Source organism: Lithobates pipiens, unplaced genomic scaffold, assembly GCF_037356315.1.
Source record: "Lithobates pipiens isolate NorthernLeopardFrog02 unplaced genomic scaffold, aLitPip1_a1.2 Scaffold_8, whole genome shotgun sequence".
NCBI lineage: Eukaryota > Metazoa > Chordata > Amphibia > Anura > Ranidae > Lithobates > Lithobates pipiens.
This window is the reverse complement of record NW_027507903.1, coordinates 526,574,690-526,594,107: the sequence shown is the minus strand read 5'-3', so window position 1 is coordinate 526,594,107 and position 19,418 is coordinate 526,574,690.

Below are 19,418 nucleotides of genomic sequence, written 5' to 3'. Positions count from 1 at the left end.
GCTCCGTGACATACAGCGCTGACAGCAGCTCCGTGACATACAGCGCTGACAGCAGCTCCGTGACATACAGCGCTGACAGCAGCACCGTGACATACAGCGCTGACAGCAGCTCCGTGACATACAGCGCTGACAGCAGCTCCGTGACATACAGCGCTGACAGCAGCTCCGTGACATACAGCGCTGACAGCAGCTCCGTGACATACAGCGCTGACAGCAGCTCCGTGACATACAGCGCTGACAGCAGCACCGTGACATACAGCGCTGACAGCAGCTCCGTGACATACAGCGCTGACAGCAGCTCCGTGACATACAGCGCTGACAGCAGCTCCGTGACATACAGCGCTGACAGCAGCTCCGTGACATACAGCGCTGACAGCAGCTCCGTGACATACAGCGCTGACAGCAGCTCCGTGACATACAGCGCTGACAGCAGCTCCGTGACATACAGCGCTGACAGCAGCTCCGTGACATACAGCGCTGACAGCAGCTCCGTGACATACAGCGCTGACAGCAGCTCCGTGACATACAGCGCTGACAGCAGCTCCGTGACATACAGCGCTGACAGCAGCACCGTAAGCAGCCCCAGGAGGAAGTCAGCACAGCACAGGGATGGTGTGATCCCCTCATAATAAGAACCCCCAGGAGGAAGTCAGCACAGCACAGGGATGGTGGGAGCCCCTCATAATAAGAACACCCAGGAGGAAGTCAGCACAGCACAGGGATGGTGGGAACCCCTCATAATAAGCAGCCCCAGTAGAAATATGACACCGCTCAACCTCTTCAAAGAGGAGGGTAGGGGCATATAGTACGGTGTGCTTTTTTGGGTCAGGGAAGTGAGCCAAATGAATTAAGAAGGTCTGTGTGCTTGATTCCAAAAATTGTTTATAGACATATACATGGTCTACTGATCACATGTGTTGAATTCCTCCGAGATCCATGCCTCATTCATTTTTAGAAATGTGAGGTAGTTAACACTGTGGTGAGCTAGGCGAGTACGCTTATCGGTCACAATCCCCCCTGCTGCGCTGAACGTCCTTTCGGACAGGACACTGGATGAGGGGCAAGCCAACAGTTCGATTGCAAATTGGGCAAGCTCTGGCCAGAGGTCAAGCCTGCCCACCCAGTAGTCTAGGGGTTCATCACTCCTCAGAGCGTCCACATCGGCCGTTAACCCAATGTAGTCGGACACCTGACGGTCTAGGCGTTCCCTGATGCTGGATCCGGATGACACCTGTCGATGGGTCGGCTGAAAGAATGACCTCATATCCGAAGTCACCAACACATCTTCAAACCGGCCTCTTCTTGCAGGCGCTGTTGGATTGGTACCCGCAAATCCTTCTCTGGGAGTGGGAATTGCTCCTCTGCCAGCGCACGCAAAAGCAGAATGCAGCATTTCTCGAAGCAAGGCCTGGAAGTGCTGCATTCTGACAGCCCTCTGCGACGGCGGTAACATTTCCGCCATTTTGTGTTTGTACCGGGGGTCTAAGTACGTTGCCACCCAGTACTGGTCCTTGACCCTCATGCTTTTTATACGGGGGTCCCTATTAAAACACTGGAGCATGAAGGCCCCCATTTGCACTAAAGTGGAAGCGGTGTGGTGGCCTGGCTCCTGCTCATCATCCAGGATAATGTCGTCCTCTTCATTCTCCTCTCCCCATCCTCGCACAACAGGGATCCCAGAAAGGTTTAAAGCATGCTCTTCTTGCTCCTGCTCATCCGCCCCGGCACCATCCTCCTCTGACTCCTCATCAGACTCCTGTTGTTGACTTGTCTCAGATAGAGTAGCCCCCCCTGGGAATTCATCCAGCATTGCGACTTCCTCATCTTCCCGCTCCTGCTCCTCCACAGCCTGATCAATGACACGACGCAATGCACGCTCCAGAAAGAAGGCATAAGGTACCATGTCACTGATGGCGCCATGGCTGCGACTGACCAGTTTGGTGATCTCCTCAAATGGCCGCAGAAGTCTGCATGTGTCGCGCATGAGCAGCCACTGGCGCGGTGAAAAAAAACCCAGCTCCCCAGAACCGTTTCTTTCGCAGAGTTCATACAGGTAGACGTTAACTGCACGTTTCTGCTGGAGCAGCCTATCAAGCATATAGAAGGTTGAGTTCCATCGCGTCGGGCAATCGCAAATAAGACGTCTGACCGGCAGATGGTGTCGCCGCTGAATGTCAGCAAGGCGAGCCATGGCCGTGTAAGATCTTCTGAAATGGGCCGAGATTTTCCTTGCCTGCCGCAAGATGTCCTGGACCCCAGGGTATTTGACAAGGAATCGCTGCACGACCAAGTTTAAGACGTGTGCCATGCACGGCACGTGCGTGATTTTGCCCTGTTTCAATGCGCTAAGCAGATTGGCACCGTTGTCACACACCACTTTACCAACTGTCAAATTGAGCGGTGTTAGCCACTCATCTGCCTGTGAACGCAAAGCTGAAAGGAGTGCCGGGCCAGTGTGGCTCTTTGCTTCCAGGCACAACAGACGCAGCACGGCATGGCAACGTCTCACCTGGCATGTGGAATAGGTTCTGGGGAGCTTGGGCGGTGCAGTGGAAGAGACGCTAGCAGCGGAAAAGGAGGAGGCAGCTGAGGAGGAGAGGGAGGAGGATGGAGTAGGAGGAGGAGAAGAAGAGTCAGGCCTGCATGCAATCCGTGGCGGTAAAACCAAATCTACACGGGTGCCACGGGTTACATGCTTGACGGCCGTCAGAAGGTTCACCCAGTGGGCAGTAAAACTGATATACCTTCCCTGCCCGTGTTTGCTAGACCACGTGTCTGTGGTCAGATGTATCTTGGCACCGACACTGTGTGCCAGAGATACATTCACTTGCCGCTGAACATGGCCATATAGCTCTGGGATGCCCTTCTCTGAGAAATACTTCCTTCCTGGGACCTTCCATTGTGGTGTTCCAATGGCCACAAATTTGCGAAAGGCCTCCGAGTCCACCAGTTTATATGGCAGTAGTTGGCGGGCTATGAGTTCTGACAAGCCAGCCGCCAACCGTTGGGCAAGAGGGTTATCCGGCGTCATCATTTTTTTACGCTCAAACATTAGGCCCACGGAAGCCTGCCTTTTTGCAGAAAAATGTGAGCTTGGCGTGATGGAAGGTGGAGTGGAGGACAATTGTGAGGAGAGAGGAGAAGGAGAAGTAGAAGACGAGGCTGGACGGTGAGAGCCTGCAGTGTGGCTTTGTGTGTTCCGTTGCTCCCACTGGGCTCGGTGATGGCTGCTCATGTGCCTTCTTAAGGCGGTCGTCCCTAGGTGAGTATTGGGCTTACCGCGACTAACGCGTTGACTGCAAAGATTGCAGATGGCAACGCTATTGTCAGCAGCGGACACGTTAAAAAAAGCCCACACTGCGGAGCCATGTGCCGGTGTCCTGGGAGCGCCAGATGTGACCGTACATGGTCGATGACTCGCTCCTGATACATTTGCAGTCTGCTTTGTCCCTGCTGTGCAATGTAAGTCATTGCTGCTTCTCCTCCCTATCTGCTGGTCCATATCTCCCTCTGAACTCCCCTCCTCTTCCTCTCTTGTGGGCACCCACGTGACATCACTAGACACGTCATCATCAACGTCACCTTCCCCACCGCTATAAGTAGAGTAGGCAGCAACACCGGGGACCAACCTCCTCCTTGGGCTGATCTGGGTACTGGCGTCAGACTGCTGAGTAGCGCTTGTTGCTACCTCCTCTTCCTGATCCAATACCAAGAGTGGCTGCGCATCAGAAATGTCCTCTTGATATGGATCGGAAAATAATTCCAGTGACTCAAGCGGAAGGTATGTGGTGGTGGTGGTGGTGGTCGTGTTGTTGGTGGTAGTGTCTTTGGGGGTGCACATAGCAGAGAGTGAAGAAGAGGGTGCAGATCGAGAGGATGAGGAGGGTGCAGAAGAGTAAGGCTGAGCGAGCCACTCAACCAAGTCTGGTGCATCCTTTAAAGTAATTGAACGCACCTTCTGCAACTTCCCACTTTGGCTCAAGCCTGTTGCTCCTGCCCTACCCCTACCACCCCTGCGGAAGGGCCTGCCTCTTCCTCTGCCTGTCATTTTTTAAATGACCCTGTGACAAAACTCTTAGTCCCTATACCGATGAAGGACTGCTGCAGTATAGGGCAGCGGTCAGCAGTGGTGCACGTCAACCCTATCTATTGTGGACCGATAGCGGTCCTTACAGAACAGCAGACTGTACCGCACTCAAGCCTATGTACCGTAGCACCCTATACCAAGTTACCAGTCCTTATAAGAACTTTTGTGGAACAAGCAGGTTGTGTGTTAGTGATTAGCAGACTGTACGTCAGTCCCTATACCGCTGAAGGACTGCTGCAGTATAGGTGAGCGGTCAGCAGTGGTGCACGTCAACCCTATCTATTGTGGACCTATAGCGGTCCTTACAGAACAGCAGACTGTACCGCACTCAAGCCTATGTACCGTAGCACCCTATACCAAGTTACCAGTCCTTATAAGAACTTTTGTGGACCAAGCAGGTTGTGTATTAGTGTTTAGCAGACTGTACGTCAGTCCCTATACCGCTGAAGGACTGCTGCAGTATAGGGCAGCGGTCAGCAGTGGTGCACGTCAACCCTATCTATTGTGGACCGATAGCGGTCCTTACAGAACAGCAGACTGTACCGCACTCAAGCCTATGTACCGTAGCACCCTATACCAAGTTACCAGTCCTTATAAGAACTTTTGTGGAACAAGCAGGTTGTGTGTTAGTGATTAGCAGACTGTACGTCAGTCCCTATACCAATGAAGGACTGCTGCAGTATAGGGCAGCGGTCAGCAGTAGTGCACGGCAACCCTATGTATTGTGGACCGATAGCGGTCCTTACAGAACAGCAGACTGTAACGCACTCAGGCCTATGTACCGTAGCACCCTATACCAAGTTACCAGTCCTTATAAGAACTTTTGTGGACCAAGCAGGTTGTGTGTTAGTGATTAGCAGACTGTACGTCAGTCCCTATACCAATGAAGGACTGCTGCAGTATAGGGCAGCGGTCAGCAGTAGTGCACGGCAACCCTATGTATTGTGGACCGATAGCGGTCCTTACAGAACAGCAGACTGTACTGCACTCAGGCCTATGTACCGTAGCACCCTATACCAAGTTACCAGTCCTTATAAAAACTTTTGTGGACCAAGCAGGTTGTGTGTTAGTGTTTAGCAGACTGTGCGTCAGTCCCTATACCGCTGAAGGACTGCTGCAGTATAGGGCAGCGGTCAGCAGTAGTGCACGGCAACCCTATGTATTGTGGACCGATAGCGGTCCTTACAGAACAGCAGACTGTAACGCACTCAGGCCTATGTACCGTAGCACCCTATACCAAGTTACCAGTCCTTATAAGAACTTTTGTGGACCAAGCAGGTTGTGTGTTAGTGATTAGCAGACTGTACGTCAGTCCCTATACCAATGAAGGACTGCTGCAGTATAGGGCAGCGGTCAGCAGTAGTGCACGGCAACCCTATGTATTGTGGACCGATAGCGGTCCTTACAGAACAGCAGACTGTAACGCACTCAGGCCTATGTACCGTAGCACCCTATACCAAGTTACCAGTCCTTATAAGAACTTTTGTGGACCAAGCAGGTTGTGTGTTAGTGATTAGCAGACTGTACGTCAGTCCCTATACCAATGAAGGACTGCTGCAGTATAGGGCAGCGGTCAGCAGTAGTGCACGGCAACCCTATGTATTGTGGACCGATAGCGGTCCTTACAGAACAGCAGACTGTAACGCACTCAGGCCTATGTACCGTAGCACCCTATACCAAGTTACCAGTCCTTATAAGAACTTTTGTGGACCAAGCAGGTTGTGTGTTAGTGATTAGCAGACTGTACGTCAGTCCCTATACCAATGAAGGACTGCTGCAGTATAGGGCAGCGGTCAGCAGTAGTGCACGGCAACCCTATGTATTGTGGACCGATAGCGGTCCTTACAGAACAGCAGACTGTAACGCACTCAGGCCTATGTACCGTAGCACCCTATACCAAGTTACCAGTCCTTATAAGAACTTTTGTGGACCAAGCAGGTTGTGTGTTAGTGATTAGCAGACTGTACGTCAGTCCCTATACCAATGAAGGACTGCTGCAGTATAGGGCAGCGGTCAGCAGTAGTGCACGGCAACCCTATGTATTGTGGACCGATAGCGGTCCTTACAGAACAGCAGACTGTACTGCACTCAGGCCTATGTACCGTAGCACCCTATACCAAGTTACCAGTCCTTATAAAAACTTTTGTGGACCAAGCAGGTTGTGTGTTAGTGTTTAGCAGACTGTGCGTCAGTCCCTATACCGCTGAAGGACTGCTGCAGTATAGGGCAGCGGTCAGCAGTAGTGCACGGCAACCCTATGTATTGTGGACCGATAGCGGTCCTTACAGAACAGCAGACTGTAACGCACTCAGGCCTATGTACCGTAGCACCCTATACCAAGTTACCAGTCCTTATAAGAACTTTTGTGGACCAAGCAGGTTGTGTGTTAGTGATTAGCAGACTGTACGTCAGTCCCTATACCAATGAAGGACTGCTGCAGTATAGGGCAGCGGTCAGCAGTAGTGCACGGCAACCCTATGTATTGTGGACCGATAGCGGTCCTTACAGAACAGCAGACTGTACTGCACTCAGGCCTATGTACCGTAGCACCCTATACCAAGTTACCAGTCCTTATAAGAACTTTTGTGGACCAAGCAGGTTGTGTGTTAGTGATTAGCAGACTGTACGTCAGTCCCTATACCAATGAAGGACTGCTGCAGTATAGGGCAGCGGTCAGCAGTAGTGCACGGCAACCCTATGTATTGTGGACCGATAGCGGTCCTTACAGAACAGCAGACTGTACTGCACTCAGGCCTATGTACCGTAGCACCCTATACCAAGTTACCAGTCCTTATAAGAACTTTTGTGGACCAAGCAGGTTGTGTATTAGTGTTTAGCAGACTGTGCGTCAGTCCCTATACCGCTGAAGGACTGCTGCAGTATAGGGCAGCGGTCAGCAGTAGTGCACGGCAACCCTATGTATTGTGGACCGATAGCGGTCCTTACAGAACAGCAGACTGTACCGCACCCAAGCCTATGTACCGTAGCACCCTAGACAGACCAAGTTACCAGTCCTGATAAAGAGCTTTGTGGAACAAGTGAGTTGTGAATGATTAGCAGACTGCAGCAGAAGGGCAGCAGTCAAGTATAATATTCTTTCTATATTTGGAAGAAAGAATATTATACGTGTACAAGCCTATTACCGTACCACTGATACCAGTCCTGAAAAGAACCTTTGTGGAACTAATAGTAACAGCAAGTCTTTAAAATTATCCTCACTGCCTGACACACTGCTTCCTGCCTGTCCCTATACAAATTGGCAAAAAAGAGTAGGCTGGAACGATTAGCTGGAACAGCTCTTTTGTGGACCTGATAGTAACAGCTAATGATGATGATGATGATGATGATGAAGAAAGACTAATCTGGCTGAGCTGTCCCTAAAATAGCAGCATACAGCGCTCTGTCCCTTTATCTAAACTGACAAAAGAAACTCAGGCTGCTGACCTAACACCTATACCAGTCCTGAAAAGAACTTTTGTGTACCAAATAGCTAGCGTTTTCTCTGTCCCTACTCCACACAGGATCCTTTCCCTACAGTGACAGAAGAAAGAATGTAAAATGGCCACCGGATCGGGTGTATTTATAGGTTAGGGGGAATGTCCAAGTGTCCATGAGCTGTCATGTCTCAATTGGTTGTCCTGTAACACATGATAAACGTGTCACGAAAGGTTAAAGTTCTTGTATACATTAAACACGTAAGTCCGCCGGGGCGAACGACGGAAAAAGGCGTTCGAACCCGCGGACGGCGAAAGTCGGAAATTCGCCGCGAAACGACCGCCGGGCGAACCGTTCGGCCATCACTAGTATTCATTACAGTGATTCCTAAGCCGGGTAAGGACCCCAGTTGCACTTCCAATTATAGGCCCATATCCTTGATCAACAACAATCTTAAAATTCTAACAAAAATTATAGCGGACAGGATTTACAAGTTTATTGGCCTTTACATGCATAAGGATCAAGTCGGCTTTATTCCTGGGTGACAGGGGCAGGACCAGATCAAGAGGGCAGTCAACGTTATTTCACTCTTGGGATCAGGGATGAGACGGGGCCCCCCAAAAAAAGGGTTTCTTACTCTTGCTGGATCTCATGAAGGCATGTCTCCTGGTCTTTTCTGGTCCCTACCCTGCAAATATGGGGGTTTGGTGATTTCTTTATGAACATAATAGGTGCACTCTATTCTAATCCAGAAGCAAAAATTAAATTGCAAGGATATCACTTGAATTCTTTCCCAATCCTCCACGGCACAAAACCTTGCGGTTTGCGGCGGACCCCATTCACTTTAATGGCAGGCTAACCTTAAAAACCTCCAGGTCATATTTTCAGCCACAAAATACTTACTAGCTGTGCACACATAGATCGACAACGTCAAGCATTCTTTTTTTATCTGTGAAATTTTGTCAATTCAGGAGTGCATGAAGGCCACGGAGGAGAGGCAAGGTCAGGCCAGGCTATGAAGGGGGTGCAGGAGATGATCAGTGCCACAGTCAGGGGAGCGCAGTCCTGTGCCAGTGTCCCAGTGTGCCAACCTGTGTTTGAGCCCCTGACCCCTCCCTCTGCCCGGCCCTTACCTCCACCTATGCAAGGCTCCACTGCGGTGGTCCGGAGGTGCCAGTCCAGTGCTGATCCTCATCCATGGTGCTGGCACTGCCTGCTGATTGGCTTCTCCGATGCTTTCTCCCTTACTGACACCAGCACTGATAGAACACTGACACCAGAAACACGATAGAGACTTAGCACTGACACCAGCACCGAGATAGAGAGCACTGACACCAGCACCGAGATAGAGAGCACTGACACCAGCACCAAGATAGAGAGCACTGACACCACACCAGCACCGTGATAGAGAGCACTGACACCAGCACCGAGATAGAGAGCACTGACACCAGCACAGTGATAGAGAGCATTGACACCAGCACCGAGATAGAGAGCACTGACACCAACACCGTGATAGAGAGCACTGACACCAGCACCGTTATAGAGAGCACTGACACCAGCACTGTGATAGAGAGCACTGACACCAGCAACGAGATAGAGAGCACTGACACCAGCAACGAGATAGAGAGCACTGACATCAGCACCGTGATAGAGATCACTGACACCAGCACTGAGATAGAGAGCACTGACACCAGCACTGCCATAGAGAGCACTTCTGCAATTTTCCACTTTGGCTCAAGCTTGTTGCTCCTGCCCAACCCCTACCAGCTCTGTGGAAGTGCCTGTCTCTTCCTCTGCCTGTCATTTTTTAAATGACCCTGTGACAAAAGTCTCTAGAGAAGTGCAGTATATGTGGAAGAAGGTATATAACACCCCGCTTCAATCGCCGTTTTGGGGGGCCACTGGTCTATCACACCAGTTATAATACTTTTTTCTAATTGCATTTGTCACTCTTTGTAGTATCGCTGCAGAACCTTTCAGCAGTCACAATGCTGCACAGTGGAAATGCACTATACTATGCTTTCTATATTTGAAAGTATTTTATATACGTCTATTACACCCCTATATACTGCACACCAAATAGTACACCTATACCAGTCCTTAAAAGGACCTTTGTGGACCTAATAGTAGCTAGCTAGTAGCTAGTGAATTGCACACTGTCCCTGCTCCAAACACCAAACTGTCCCTACACTGAGAAACAACAGCTGCAGAATCGGTCAGCAGCACTGCAGTGCACTATAATATGCTTTCTATATTTGAAAGAAAGTATATTATACGTGTATTACAACCCTATATACTGTACACTAATACCGGTCCTTAAAAGGACCTTTGTGGACCTAATAGTAGCTAGCTAGTAGCTAGTGAATTGCAGACTGTCCCTGCTCTAAACACCAAACTGTCCTTACACGGAGAAACGTCAGCTGCAGAATCGGTCAGCAGCACTGCAGTGCACTATAATATGCTTTCTATATTTGAAAGAATGTATATTATACATGTACAACCCTATATACTGTACACCTATACCAGTCCTTAAAAGGACTTTTGTGGACCTGATAGTAACAGACTGACTGTCCCTGCTCCACACAGCGTCCTTTCCCTACACTGACAAAAGACATAATGTAAAATGACCGCCAGATCAGGTCTATTTAAAAGGTAGGGGGTATGTCCATGTGCTGAAATGTCTCAATTGGCTGTCCTGTACCCCATGATGGATGTGTCATGGGTCAAAGTTCTTCACAATGTAAATTAATATGTCCGCCGCGAACAGCGGCAGAAGTCCGCCGGTTTGGCGAATCGCGAACGAGCAAAGTTCCACGTGAACCGACCGCCGGGCAAGCCACAAGGCCATCTCTATTCAATATTAATCTAACAGATCAGCTGGTCTCTCAGATCAAAAACAACTTTAGGTTCGGCTGGACAGAAACAGCGCTCCCATATTTATTGATTAACTTGACTGCAACTATAGACAAACTTTACTTAGCCAACTTCCCTACAATCTTTTGCAAACTGGAAGAAGATCTCTCAACATGGGACAAACTGGGCCTTTCCTGGCTAGGCAGGGTGAACTCAGTGAAAATGAACCTACTACCCCGCATCCTGTATCTCTTCAGAGCCTTACCTATCCCTATTCCTAAGGACTGTCTCCATAATTTCCAATCGAAAATCGTAAAGTTTATATGGGGTCCCAAAAGGCATAGAATTTCCAAAGAAGTGGCAAACATACTCTGGTACTATCAAGCAACACAACTATCCCAACTATCCACTATATATTCTAAAATCGCTCACCCTGATTGGGTGCACATGGAAAGACAGGCTATGCCCGACTACACTCTATATTGTATACTTTGGTGTTCAACCAAGACCAGACTGGCCATTCTAGCACCCATACTCTCTCATTCCTTAACACTTTGGGATTCCCTTAAAAACAATTCACACTTGATCTCCCACTGGCGCCCTCTAGCCCACATTTTCAGAAATCCCCTTTGCCCACCTGGACAAGACATTAAAGCCTTCCAATGATGGCTAGAAAAGGGGCTTTATAGAATTGGTCACTTATTAAACCCGAGCGATCTCCACCCATGAACTTCTATCCATCACAGAATATGAACAATGGTGTGGTCAGACCATGGAGCGGGGGGGGGGGGGTTAAAGGTGATTTACCGGGCACTAAAAAGCATTTCATGCGAGAATGGGAGACTGATTTACAACAGTGAACCCTAACTAAGTGGCACAGAGCTTCTGTTGCTGCTTCAAAAGGCATTCTCAATATAGCGTTAGTTAAAGCTAACTTAAGAATTTTAATGAGATGGTATATGGTTCCCTTACGGATAGGTAAAATCTACCCGAATGCATCCCCTTTATGCTGCCGTAACTGTGGACATATAGATTCCATGAGCCGTATCTGGTGGGAATGCCCCAAAATTAGGGATCTATGGAACAAAATATTCAAAATTATAAGGAAAATTACGAACTTACCTATCCCAAAAAATCCACAGTACGCGTTATTAAACTTCTCCAACCCGGGCGCACTGAAATTAGCCCAAAATCGTATCCGTTTCATCCTTCTCGGAACTAAATTAACAACAACTTGAGCTTTTCTCATTCTCAGTCTCATTTCTATTAGTTAAAAGAAAGATATCCTGGATTATGGCTCAGGAAAAAACAGTCAGCATACAGTCAGCAAACAGTCAGCATACTTCTGAACACGGTAGACTAAAATGACCCAGTATGGGAACCCAGGGCCAAATACATTGCCGGGCCACTGAACCGTACTTCAACTCCTGATTAAATGCAGAGGAGCGAGCACTACTCTGTCTTAGGTCACTTTTTCAACAGTCATTCTTTCTTTTCCTATTTTTCCTCCCTATACTCTTTTCTGTTTTTGCTATCCCTTTATTACCTTGGTTTAACTATTAGGTAAGAATGGCTCTAGACAAGGTCACAGATGCTAAGTGCAGTGTGATATCAGGGGATGTACCTAATCATACCCCTACAGGCTCTTACAACAGGTCCTCTCAAAACTAGCTGCTCTTGCTAGACATCCTGGAAGCAAACAGTAGCCGAGCAATTAGCTCCCTGGGGGGGGGGGGGGTCCTTCCTTGGACCCCAACACAGTTAGTTCCCATTAGGGGTGTTGGGGTTGAGGAGTTCCTCCCTCTCGCGGATAATAGTGAAAACCACTTAATGATTTTACTCTATAAGTAGGACCTTGTTTGTAATAAATGTAATGTTAAATCTCTGAAACACATAGTATATTTCTTATCTGATTGATATATGTTTTCGCTGTACCTTGTTATTGTTCCATTGTTGAATCTTCAATAAAAATCTATTGAAAGTAAAAAACAAATAAAAAAATCCCATGTACATAAGTATTCACAGCCTTTGCCATGACACTCAAAATTGAGCTCAGGTACATCCTGTTTCCACTGATCATCCTTGAGATGTTTCTACAACTTGATTGGAGTCCTCCTGTGGTAAATACAGTTGATTGGACATGATTTGGAAAGGCACACACCTGTCTATATAAGGTCCCACAGTTAACAGTGCATGTCAGAGCACAAACCAAGCCATTGAAGGAGATCCAAGGAGATCCAAGGAGATGTCTGTAGTCCTCCGAGACAGGATTGCATTGAGGCACAGATCTGGGGAAGAGTAAGGAAATATTTTATTTTTATTTTTTTATAACGGTTTTTATTGTAGTTTTACAGAATAACAATAAGTATTGAACGGTGTCATACATCAGTAGATTGAAAATCGGTTACCGATACATACTTGTTATCAGAATACAAACAGTTGCGAACTATTTCAACAGTGAAGCACAGTATAATTGCTGGGAGGAAGGCTGAGAACGGTGTCATGCCACTCCAGACACCCCATCTGGGAACTAACTGTGTCTGGAGGCGGCAGACAACCCCTTCCCGAGTGTGCAGTATAAGTCGATGCAGGAAAAACCTAGAACTTAACTGAAAGAAGGGGAGAAATAATAATAAAAAAATAAAAAAAACAGTTACCAACATAGGTCCCTAGTTTATAGTGTCGACAGTACATCACAGTTGATTACATAAGACTTAGAACCCGATGTTGGGTGCTTCCGCACAGTTGTGTGCAGGTAATTTGAAATACAATTCTGTCAATACAGGGGGGTGCAATGGGTTACAGTAGGAGGTGCAGGAATCCTACGTATTATGTGACCGAGAAGTCATTCCAGCTCTATGCTTCTGGGATCCGAGTAAGGAAATATTTTTGCAGCATTGAAGGTCCCAATGTGCACAAAGGCCTCCATGGACTTTTTCTCAGAGTGGGCCGCCTGGCCAAACTGAGCAATTGGGGGAGAAGAGCCTTAGTCACGGAGGTGACCAAGAACCTGGTGGTCACTCTGACAGAGCTCCAGGCACATGACAGCCTGCACGGAGTCTGCCAAAAGGCACTTAAAGGACCCTCAGACCATGAGAAACAAAATACTCAAGTCTGATGAAACAAAGATTGAACTCTTTGACCTGAATGGCAAGCATCATGTCTGGAGGAAACCAGGCACCACTCACCACCTGGCCAATTCCATCCCTATAGTGAGGCATGGGGGTAGCAACATCATGCCCTGGAGATTTTTTTCGGCGTCAGGAACTAGGAGACTAGTCAGGATAGAGGGACAGATAAATGCAGCAATGTACAGAGACAGTCTTGATGAAAGTGAAAGATGAAAGATTAATTTTTCAACAGGACAATGACCCTAAGCACACACCCAAGATAAGTGGCTAGGGGATAACTCTTTGAATGTCCTTGGCTGAGCCAGAAACCAGACCTGTACCCGATCTCTGAAGAGATCTGAAAATGGCTGTGCGCTGACGCTCCCCATCCAACCTAATGGAGCTTGAGCGGTCCTGCAAAGAAGAATGGGGAAAACTGCCCAATAATAGGTGTGCCAAGCTTGTAGCATCATACGCAAAAAGACTTGAGGCTGTAAATGGTGCCAAACCTGCTTCAACAAAGTATTGAGCAAAGGCTGTGAATACATATGTACATTGGATTTTTTTTTCGTTTTTATATTCTTAATAAATTTACAAAGATTTTAAACAAACTTTTTTCAGGTTGTCATATTGGGGTGTTTGTAGAATTTTGAGGAAAATAATTAATTTAATCTATTTTGGAATAAGGCTGTAACATAACAGAATGTGGAAAAAGTGAATCACTGTGAATTCTTTCTTTCTGTGAGTAAGTCACAAACAATTACTATGAAGTTGGAGGTACAATATAACAAGCGATATAATATGTCAACTCTAGGAAATCTAGATGTTGATTATTAATTTCAGCCCATTTTAGAGGCCTGATGCCTGCCACCTCTATTGGGTACACACTGTGAACAGGCATGCCAACAATTCCCTATTAAACCACATCTGGCCTACTTAGTAAGCTCTATGTATAGACATACTTTAACTCCCCTGGTCATACCTTCCAGTAATAATTGAGAATCACAGTATAAAATGCAAAAATTAGAACATAAGCAAAAAGAAACATATATGTAAAACATTGGGATAGCTCCTTAATTCAGTTCCATCTAAATAGGAACGTGTGATAATAAATGTTCAGGGTTACAGCTGTGCCGAGGCTAAAATGTACCCTCTCCATAGATCCCTTTATTATGATTATGGTAGATATGAGCTTTCTGTTCTTTGTACGCTAACATTTTTTCAATTAAACATTGTGTATTTACTCTGGTTACAACTGAGGCCGCGTACACACGGGCGGACTGTTCGCCCAACCTTGTTCGGCAAACAGTTTCATCAAACAGTCCGCTCAAAATTTGCATGAGCGGACTTGCCCACACACGAGCGGACTGTTTGACGAACAAGGTTGGGCAAACAGTTCGCTCAACTTTTGAAATGAACGGACTCGCCCACGTAAGGAGGAGGCAAATCCGCCCATTTCGAGCGCGTGTACAGGTAGGCGGGGCCCGCGAAGGAGACGTTGCGGGCTCCGCCGCCTGGAATGGGCTTAAAGGGGAACCCCAACGCCGAAAAAAATCGGCGTGGGGGTTCCCCCCAAGTCCACACCAGACCCTTGTCCGAGCACGCTACCCGGCCGGCCAGGAAAGGGGGGCGAGCGAGCGCGCCCCCCCTCCTGAGCCGTACCAGGCCGCGTGCCCTCAACATGGGGGGGTGCCTTGGGGAAGGGGGGGCCGCGCGGCCCCCCCACCCCAAAGCACCTTGTCCCCATGTTGATGAGGACAAGGGCCTCTTCCCGACAACCCTGGCCGTTGGTTGTCGGGGTCTGCGGGCGGGGGGCTTATCGGAATCCGGGAGCCCCCTTTAAGAAGGGGGCCCCCGGATACCGGCCCCCCACCCTATGTGAATGAGTATGGGGTACAATGTACCCCTACCCATTCACCTGTGGAATAAAGTACAAAAAAAAACACAACACATGGAAAAAGTATTTTATTGCACAGCTCCAGGGGTCTTCCGTCTTCGGGGGTCTTCTCGCCGGACTCCTCCGCTATCTGTGTGTAGCTCTTTTACTAGCGGAGGAGTCCGGCTTTCTTCCTCCCCGCCGCCGGCCTCTTCTCCCGACTTCGGGGGTCTTGTCCCCCTCTTCGGTTCTTCTGCCGGGCCACCGCGCCTGGTCCGGTGGCCCGGTCTTCTGTCGCCGTCTTCCGTTCTTCTGTCGCCGCCTTCGGTTCTTCTGCCGGGCCACCGCGCCTTCTTGTAGCTCTTTTACAGGCGGTGGCCCGGTCTTCTGTCGCCGTCGCCGCCGCCGCCTTCCGTTCTTGTTCTTCTTCTTCTTCTCCTGGAGATGTTGACTCGACGATCTCTCCGGCCGGAATGCCAGGGACACGCTCCGCTGCCACTTATATAGTGACAATGGGGCGGTGTCACATGGTATATGTCACATGGGTTGGTCACATGGGTTGATGTCACATGGGGACTATGACATCGTAAGGGGGCGGGGTCACCATGTGACCAACCCATGTGACATATACCATGTGACACCGCCCCATTGTCACTATATAAGTGACCGCACAGCGCGGCTCTGGCATTCCGGCCGGAGAGATCGTCGAGTCAACATCTCCAGGAGAAGAACAAGAAGAAGAACAAGAAGAACAAGAACGGAAGGCGGCGGCGGCGGCGACTACAGCGGCGACAGAAGACCGGGCCACCGCCTGTAAAAGAGCTACAAGAAGGCGCGGTGGCCCGGCAGAAGAACCGAAGGCGGCGACGGAAGACGGCGACAGAAGACCGGGCCACCGGACCAGGCGCGGTGGCCCGGCAGAAGAACCGAAGAGGGGGACAAGACCCCCGAAGTCGGGAGAAGAGGCCGGCGGCGGGGAGGAAGAAAGCCGGAGTCCTCCGCTAGTAAAAGAGCTACACACACATAGCGGAGGAGTCCGGCGAGAAGACCCCCGAAGACGGAAGACCCCCGGAGCTGTGCAATAAAATACTTTTTCCATGTGTTGTGTTTTTTTTTGTACTTTATTCCACAGGTGAATGGGTAGGGGTACATTGTACCCCATACTCATTCACATAGGGTGGGGGGCCGGTATCCGGGGGCCCCCTTCTTAAAGGGGGCTCCCGGATTCCGATAAGCCCCCCGCCCGCAGACCCCGACAACCAACTGCCAGGGTTGTCGGGAAGAGGCCCTTGTCCTCATCAACATGGGGACAAGGTGCTTTGGGGTGGGGGGGCCGCGCGGCCCCCCCTTCCCCAAGGCACCCCCCATGTTGAGGGCACGCGGCCTGGTACGGCTCAGGAGGGGGGGCGCGCTCGCTCGCCCCCCTTTCCTGGCCGGCCGGGTAGCGTGCTCGGACAAGGGTCTGGTGTGGACTTGGGGGGAACCCCCACGCCGATTTTTTTCGGCGTTGGGGTTCCCCTTTAAGCCCATTCCAGGCGGCGGAGCCCGCGACGTCTCCCTCGCGGGCCCCGCCTACCTGTACACGCGCTCGAAATGGGCGGACTTTACGAGCGGGAACAGTCCGCTCATTTCGAAAGTACAGCGGACAGGCCCACACACGGGCGGACTGTTCGCTCAAACACAGTTTCAGCGGACAGTTTTTCGGAATTTCCGAAAGACTTTGTCCGTCCAACTGTCCGCTGAAACTGTCCGCTGAAAGCCCACACACGAGCGGACTGTCCGCCCAAACACTGTTCAGCGGACAAGGTTGGGCGAACAGTCCGCCCGTGTGTACGCGGCCTGATTCTAATTTTGGTGGGTATGGGGACTTCCATTCCTTAGCAATAGTCAAGCGAGCAGCAAATAATAAATGTGCGACCACAGGTCTAGAATTGGGTGAAAAGGATTCCATTCCTATGTCAAATAGTACTAATGCTGAAGTAATATGGCCCTGCAGATTCTGGAGAATATGGCAACTCCATAGAATGTGCAGTAGGTTTCCTACCTTACTACAGTTCTTCCTACAGAGCAAGGAAGACTCCAGACGCATTGTATTAATTCTTAGGGTAGTCATGTACCATCTATGAAAGATTGTTTGCTCTGTGCATGCTGTCAATCTACTATTCACGTTAATTTCTTGTAACCACTGTGTTAATTTGAATGTTTCATTTAGTTTCCTTTCCTATTTCAGCATAGAGTTGGATTCTTTTCTTAAGAGACTCTGGTTGCACTGTTTATAAAAGGAGGAGATGCCATTTGGTATCTTAGGAAGGTTCCTCAGCAGGAATTTCCATATTTTCTTGGGTATCAGTATGTGATGAACAGTGTTTGCTTTTTGAAAGTGCCTTATTTGATTTGTTTTATATGTATCAGTAGCGTCTTTGTTTTCTAAGTCCTCTACGGTGAAGTTCAATCCCCTCTCTGCCCATTTCTGGATAGACAGGTACAGGATTAGGTATTTGTATGCTCTCAGTGGAACTTCTATTTTACCCGGGTTGTCAATACCCCCTTTGAGTATGGATAACCAAGACCATGTAGAAATGGTTGCCTGGATGGTCAAGAAAACCTGTGCGTATACTTTATGATGGACACACAAGGCCATCCTCAATGCGAATAAGTCATGTCCTGGGATTACCTTGCTTTCTACTTCCACCTAGATTTTGTCTTCTTGACAGGAGAGCCAGTATCGGAGTTCATCTAAAAGTGGGGCCTGATGATAAATTTTAGCACTGGGGAGTCCTAGACACCCAAAATGCTTGGGTGCGTATAGTGTAGCTAGCACAACCCGGGGTTTCTTTCCAGATAAAGTTACGTAATAGAGCAGCCAGACAGGACCTGAATAGGGAGCGTCCTAAAATAACATATTCATTTTAGGTAATATTTTTGTTTTGTAGGCTGCAATTCTCCCCACCCATGAGAGTTGGCCTTTACTTATTTGTGCAATCTCTAGCGAAATTTGTTTAAGGAGATAGGGGAAGTTGACTTTGTACATATTAGATATAGGTGGGGTTAGTTGGACTCCAAGATATGTATTCGAAACAGAGTCCCATCTACATGGAAATAACTGTTGCAGTAGGTTGTATCGCGCCAGAGAACATGCTTACCGGAAGGACATAGCAACATCCTTACCGGAAGGACATAGCATTTTGTCGTATTCACCTTGTAGTAAGAAATTTTCCCAAACCAAGACAAACCTTTTTGTACCACGGGGGGAGAGAGATAGTGTGTTCATTTAACGTTAAAATAATATCATCTGCAAAAAGTCCCAATTTATGTTCTCTTTGGCCCACTTTAATGCCATAGATGGAGGAATTAGTTCTAATATACTCCCCTAGAGGTTCTATAGTCAAGGAGAAAATTATTGAAGAAAGAGGGCAACCTTACCGTGTGCCATTTGTCAATGAAAAGCTACCAGATAACATACTTGAGGTATATACTTTACCCGTAGGTGTAATGTATAGAGAAATAATCACTGAATGAGCTGGTCCTTGGGTGGTTAGAGGAGGAGAGGGTGCCACACTTCTCCCTCGAGGACAGGGACACTCTTCTTTCCTGAGGATAGGGACACCCTTCTCTCCTAAAGACAGGAACACCCTTCTCCCCTGGAGGACAGGGACACCCTTCTCCCCTAGAGGACAGGGACACCCTTCTCCCTTGAAGGACAGGGACCTCCCTTCTCCCCTGGGGACAGGGACTCCCTTCTACTGCGGGGACAAGGACTCCCTTCTCCCCTGGGGATAGAGTCCCCCTTCTCCCCTGAGAACAGGGACACCCTTCTCCCCTGGAGGACAGGAACCCCCCTTCTCCCCCGGGGACAGGGACTCCTTGCTCTCCTGGGGACAGAGTTTCCCCTTCTCCCCTGAAAACAGGAACGCCCTTCTCCCCTGGAGGACAGGGCCCCTCTTCTCTCCTGGAGGACAGGGACCCCCTTCTCCCCCAGGAAAAATGAATCCCTTCTTCCCTGAGGACAGGGACACCCTTCTCCCCTGGAGGACAGGGACACCCTTCTCTCCTGGAG